Consider the following 7,681-nt stretch of genomic DNA (forward strand, 5'->3'; position numbering starts at 1 on the left):
ACTGACAGCGTCTGTAAATAAAGCTTCCCTTAAATTCATATATTTTGAACTTTTTTTTTTATTTCATTCAGTCAAATTCACTTGGAACGGATAATTGGAGGGTATGAAACAACAGTCTAATAATTGCATGTTAGGAATTTCTTTTTACGATGGTTTATATATCGTTGCAATAAAATTTCGATAAAAGCAATATGAAATCGAAAGAACATATGAAACGAATAGAAAACATATGATTGAAATAAGGGGCGGATCTAGGGGGTATCGGTCCCCACAAGAGGGAATTTTCTTTTTTTATATATAAATAAAACCCATTCCAGAGCTTGGAGCTCTTAAAAGTAGCTCTAAGTAGCAGTATTACAACCCACTGCCCCCCAGAAGTCCGTCCTGGATCTGCCCCTGATTGAAATAAATGACAGACTGAACAGTTTCACACAGAAATTTCCGGTAACAATTGTACGGCAAACTAAGGAATAGCAACAGGTAAAATACTGCTACTGAAGTTGGATAAGAGTGAAAACTGGAGTAGTGTGATAGTGATACTTGTTGAGAAAATATGATGTACGAAAACGCTCATTCGTCTGTATTGCGAAAACGCAAAATATCCGCAAATCCAATTCCATTTGACAAATAAAAGTTACATCGTTAAGTATACTGTGAAGACGGCTGCTCTCCACTTCCGATGGTTTAGATCCGATTTTACCCGCGGAACAACAGTATGATATTTAACAAATACCAGGAGGTCTAAATGAACCATCGCACTATAGTAGGAAGAGATAAACTGATGAACTGGAAAGGGGACTTACCTATTAATGAATTATGGCAAAGAAGTTTGGATAGCGTAGACAAGAAGAAGAAGAAAAAAAACGGCCCTTATAAGAACCAAAAATGGCGGAACTTGATTGGTTGGAAAGTGAGCACGGAGACTTAAGGGATTGGCTGAAGGCCTCAGCAAATAGAAATTAAACTTTTTTTTTTATAACAATGACTATATATATGTCTGTTAAAAGAATTTAAACTTTTTCATAACAAGACTATATATATATATATATATATATATATATATATATATATATATATATATATATATATATATATATATATATATATATATCTGTTAAAATAACTTTAAAAAAATGTTCATAATAATGACTATGTCTGTATTTTCATTTGTGTTCTATAGTCTCTGAGAAAGGATATGTTAGATATCCGAAACTGTTACATATTATAGTTTAAAATACAGTGGGTTTGAAGCTTTGGTCAGTCTTTCTTTTGTTAAAAAACATTATAAATGCATTTGTGAATATAACCGAAAGATTTGTAAATATAAAATAAAAGGAGAAAAGACGTATCCTAAATACCTTTTAATCACTTTCGCTGCTTCCACTTAAACACTTTCGGCACTATTTGACCCTCTCTCCCACGCAGCCTACCAATTGAACGTCTTTTCCGCACTTCACTCTCCATGACGAACAATACAGTAAATACAACATTGCACACGACACATCAAATATTTTACATATTTCAACAATCTACTAATGTAATGGTGAATCGGAACTGAATCGCCCTGGTTTCTATACTCACTTCTGACACCTCAGACACACATTATCAAACTGGAAACAGAAGAAGAATGGAAAGATAACCTATTATATCTGTTCTAAACAAACGCACAAGTTGTGACTTTAAATCACGTTTAGTGACAGCCAACAAGGTACAGATAGTTGGGCGAAGAAACAAAACCACACAGAATAATCAAACCCTCCGAAAATATATTTTGTTTCTTTCATGCTTCCTAAAGAAACATAGGGGGAAAAGAACAAAGAGCCTTTTCATTCTGTTTTGAGAGCTCATAAAGTTATTTATGAACGCTTTTTTTTTTTTTCTATTTATTTTCATCTGCATACCCACAGTAAATAAGAAAAATGGAATTACAAACGAAACCAACTTTTACCGTCACACATTTTCAGCATTCGAAAGGACATTAGAAACCACGTGCGAACTGTAAACGAATCAGTTACAAAAGCTAACAACCTTTTATCACCAATGAGTGAAGAGTTTTATTATAAACAGATATTGGCCTGCTTTTTTCTCTTCCATAGATATTGATCTTCTGAAGAAACAGTTGGTTTTCTTTGAGTGCCAACTGCATTTTTGTGATTTATGTTATTGCTAACTGAATTACTATCCTGATTCGTGTTCACTGTTTACTATTCACCGGCGATTGAAATTTGTCTTTCTTGGAAGAAAGAAAATAAAAACTATACTTCTGAATGTTAGTCTTATATATATATATAAGATTGAGTGGAGTTGACGTAGGTGTGGTCCAGGATTCGATTTTGCGATCATACTTCTGTTAAGGGTCTTCACTACAGCGCAATTAAACTACCGCTGATTTTGGAGTTTTTCTATAATATCTTCAAAACAAATAAAAATATTCGAAAAGCGGAAACGTAGTGAACTAGACAATACGATTTTGCATGTGATAGCTTTAACACAATTCACCTATCTGCTTTTGGTGTGTCGCTATTTACAGGACCCACAGAAAATGCTAATTCTATCTACAGTTGCAAATTGAAAGCAGATAGATGAGTTGTGATAACGGTGTGTCGCTATTTACAGGACCCACAAAAAATGCTAATTCTATCTACAGTTGCAAATTGAAAGCAGATAGATGAGTTGTGATAACGGTATCACATGCAAAATCGTATTGTCTAGTTCACTACGTTTCCGCTTTTCGAATATTTTTATTTGTTTTGAAGATATTACAGAAAAACTCTAAAATTAGCGGTAGTTTAATTTCGCTGTAACGAAGATCCTTAAGCAGTAGATTCGTGATTGCATAGCATCAAGAGTGAATACTCATCGGTATAGCAAGAAACTCTGTATCAGTGACTTTAAAACAAACATTATAAGGAAAATAACATTGGCAAGACTGCCTTTCTTCTGGTCAGATGCGCGCGCTTTGGAAAGTTGACTCTTAACACTAAAAGTCATAAAACCTAAATAAAGGAAGATATCGACCTGCAATTTTTTAAAAAAAATAACTTCATTCATTTCTCAACGTTTTTCTTGCTTTGCACCCCAATCTAACCTGAAAAGTAAAAAAAAGTTTCTCACTAGTCAACTTTTTACATATTGCATTGCAATAGTGTACGCACTTTCTCTTACATTTTATTTTTTTATTTTAAAATTCGAAAAGTTTTTTGAATGCGAACTTTTCCAACATTGACACTAAATATGGTGTTAATACCTGTATACGTTTCAACTTTGTATCTCTTATAGTTCCGAACTTATGACGTGATATATTTAACGCGACGTTAGAATTTGCCATTAGTAAGATTTCACTGTTTCAATTTCTTTCAATAGTTGAAAATTCTTCTTGATATGGGAAAAACAGATTATTTGATAGAGAATACAATGTTCTACAATAATCTATCCATATCTAGTAAAAAACTATTTCTAAAATTCAGGCTAAGTTTGGCAACAATGGGCATAAGGAAAAGCATTGTCATTTACTCCTGTACTGCAATCTAAGGGTGAGATGCTCTATAGTATGTGGAATGCAATTCACTTTATAAGCAGCTTAGAGCAAGACAATTGATATTAAAATGACGAAATCCCTAAAATTATTATATCACAGCGGGATGAAACGGATGTGCTTTGTCCATGTAAGCATCCTTTGACTAGTGCGACGTTTATGTTCCAGGTACATGGCTGTATGGAGTTCGTAAGTAACTGCTATGCATCTTTGCTATGTTTTTCATGAATTATTAATACCGAAGGTATTTCTTCCACTGTTGCTTTCTATCGTTAACATTTGCTAACATTTTCACATATGATTTACGTTCAATCCAACTTATCTTCTCAAATCTTCCTCATATCCATGTTTCGAATGTTTGCAGTATTTTTCACCGCTGTTCAGTAATGTTCATGCTTCTGTCCTGTACAGTACAGGCGAACAAATCTTCGTAAGTTCTCTGCAATATTTTATTCAATAATCCACAAAATAAGTTTTCTTTTCTCCTAAAGGCTTCTTATCTCAAGGATGCAAGCTGGCCACTAAGTTGTAACATTTTCAGTAGCTGGGATCAAGGTAACCATGGTGTTTCAACAATAATGCAGTGTGAAATCCGTGGAAATACTACTTGTATATATTTATTTCTGATTCTAAAAAGTAGGAAAAAGAACAACAACTTTAATCTCTAGCCTTATACTTAGTTGTTGCTAGTTATTTACAAAGATTTTTGTTAAAAAGAAGGTTAGGTTTAAATTGTTTTCGTTGTTGCTCCTGTATTATCGCGCGGCACCAAAACTGTTCTGATTTAAAAGTTTCACAGAGGTGGGGATAAAACTTGAAATTAGTTTCGATAGAAATGGATGGTACAGTAAGTTTTGTTTTGAAATCTAACAGCAACACTAGACACGAAGGATAATAGTTATTGTTGTAAATTATGTGTACATTTTTTTGAGAAAGCTGAAACCTGTTTCAAATAATACAGTACATTTCGTTATACCAGCCAGAAATGCACGTAACACACACACACAAAAAAAAGAGTATAATTGAAAGCTTTATTCTCAGATGGGGAATGTCAACAGAACTTATGATTTCGAATGGTATGTTCAGATTGTTACCTTATGCTCAGCATAATGTAACATGGCCCGATGCTTTTGAGCACCTTGTATGTTGGTAGAGAAATTTTAAAATTTATTTAGAATGTTAATAGAAACTTTTGTTTTATAGTAGAGCAAACCGTAGGTTGAGAATTTTGCGTAAATTTTGTAAAACAGAGCGTTTCGATATATGTTAGATGAAGATTACATGATTATTAATTATATTTTATATATTTTACGCATTTATCCATGAATATATTATTATTTTAGACAAATAAGTATATATTTCGGCTTTTTCAATGGTTTTCAGTTCGTTTCTATTCATATTTCGGCATAGGGAATCTTCACAAGAAAGCTAAAAATTTTATTTTGAAAAAATCTTCTTCAAAATTCCAAATTAATAAAGTCAGCCATAATTTCTTCTTGGTGCATCTCTTTGTTTCGAAGTAAAATTATCTGATTGGCTAATCCACAATCACAGCTGCGGCTGAGATTTCGGTTCTCTTTGATCTTCACGCAGAAGCCTATCATCCTATGATTACGTCATAATTATCTTCCAATTGGGGATCATCTTCTCGTAACTCTTTGTCTTACGGCGTCAGCCATTTCAAGAGTCAGACGTGCAGTGTTTAGCGTCTGCGAAAAGGTGGAATAATTTGTAATCACGTGAAAATTGTGTCAAATTCTTCGTTGTGGCGAATATTGGAAGAGATAACTGTACGACATTTGGTGTTTCAACAAATTGTTAATCCGGAAATAAGACAATTGTGAAGTAATTTCGCATAACATAACGGATACTAGCCTGTAGCTATCCAGTGGTATGGAATGAGCTCCTTAGCAAATTTTGCGTTCTCGGTCCACCAGAGAACCTAAGAGAAGAAAGAGGAGACGGTGGAAGAGAGAGAAAGAATATTGAGTAGTGGTGCAGACCCGAGGAAGAAGAAGTCAAGCCACGCTCGACGGCTTTTCTGGAAAGGTGCTGAAGGAGTTTCCAAAAATTATTTTTGAGACCACGTATCACGAGTTTCCCAGGAACCTCGGGTGGAAGTTATCAGGACTTTTTTTGTTGTTTAACATATCCGTTTAATCTCTGTGTAAGAAGAGGATGTCAAGTAAGTAAGGAACAGTGAAAGTGAAACTCAGGTATTTGGCTTCAAAATTTTCCTTGTTCTGGCAAACTATCATGAGTGAATATATTTTCTGGTGTTCGTGTAATCCTCGTAATATGAAGCACTAAATTCGTAAAGTTTCCCTCAACGCCGCACGCATGTAGATTTAGGCAATGTGACATCGTGTTTTCATTCGATGGGGGGGAAAAGAAAGCTAGAATCTCAGCACAGAGCGATTGTCGTAATCTCAAGAAAATGTGTGTACCACACACACATTTTCCCCAGTGATGAAAGATGTTTTAGATTCCCCAAAATCTAGAAATTATTCGTTTTCGGTAATTCTGCTCAAAATTCAACCTTTATTCATTTTGGCATGTTTTCTTTGGTTTGACGTAGAGTGATTATGAATGTTGAATATGTAAACAAGTGTCAGTTTCACGGCTATTTGTCTAGTGCAAGGGTACATGCATCTTGCGTACCGATAATCGAAAACGTTCATCAATAGGTTAAACCTACGTACTATTTTAGAAAACTGATACCCATCAAGTTATAAAATGCAATGTTGATAATTATTAGTAAATATTTTTCCTTCTTTTTAAGAAATTGAATATATTCAGAACGACACTATTGCAAAACTAACCACTGCGTCTTCGGTAGAAATGTGGTAGCGAAAACAAAATATAAATGCAAGTTAAGTATGGTGCTTTAGGAAATGTATGTGTGATTTTTTTTTTTTTATTAATATATATATACTTGTTTAGGTTAAGTTAGTTTAGTTAGATTAGGGCTTTAGGTTTAAGTTGTGTGAATATATTATATGCATGTCTTGCCTGTGCTAGATTGTCATGTGGGTCCGAGCTGACAAGAGGTCGCGAAGAGCGTAAATCCTCTACGCCGGCCACGAAATCGATGCACAGAAGAGTATAAGCACCAAGGAATATATGTAAACAAAAGGCAAATTAAGCTAACCACAATCTGTAGGCAGTGAATTTATTATTTTCGGTAGTGTTTTGTATTTACTATTGTACTCTTTTGTTTGTTTTGGGTGTCGATACCATGAAAATGCTCTAGAAGGCAAGAATATTCAATGAATATCAAAGAATATAATATTTCAAGAATATAAACAAAAGTAAATAATGTTTTTGGCTTTGAAAGTATAGAAATCGATTTTATTAAATTTTATTCAGATGGGTATGTCAGTTCGATGTAAATATTTTTCCTGTTAACGAATATTTTGTGCTACATTCATGAATATTTTGAAAGAAAATAAAACATACTAGCCGTGAATGCATCTTTCCTTTCGAATACGAAATCTAATTAGCTTGTAATTTTGAGAAATAGTAGAAATACGTAATCGATGTTTTTGGTATGCATGCGAAGCATGATAGAAATAAGAGCAGTATGTGCAGAATAAGTTTACTGGGGAAATGAAATAGCTGTGAAATTCAGGGAAGAGACTTTCCTTAGTGTGACCGAGTTGAAAACAACCGAATCTGTAGAAATTTCTCATGTTATCAATTTCTATCAAAATCTCAGTTTGGATTTTTTTTTTATTACAAAATTCTGTTTCAAAAGATTTTTTTTTTAAAATTCAGATAGGACTTTCACAGACAACATCAAGATCTTCTTTGTGCTCAGTGCCAGCTCCACTCGGGGGTCGGTGTCCTGTGTCTGTAGTCGTGGTTCACAACCTATTTCCGGATGGGATGTGAATGATGAACTGCAGGCCTGGATATCGGGCTGCGGGTTGAGATGGAACAGAGTTTGGAAGCTTTATATTTCGGGCCAAATTTGAGTTCTATTTTCCGTAGATGATTGGCTTGGTGAGTGTATCAGTGACTGCTGATGACGAGCCCATACGGGCCCAGTAGGTTCGGTGTCACTAGTCAGTGATACATTCAACATAGCATGTAATCTCAAGGAAAGGGAACATCATACAAAAACACAACAAATTCATTTTATTA

This window comes from Thermobia domestica, chromosome 2 (assembly GCF_964235325.1).
Source record: "Thermobia domestica chromosome 2, izTheDome1.hap1.1, whole genome shotgun sequence".
Lineage (NCBI taxonomy): Eukaryota > Metazoa > Arthropoda > Insecta > Zygentoma > Lepismatidae > Thermobia > Thermobia domestica.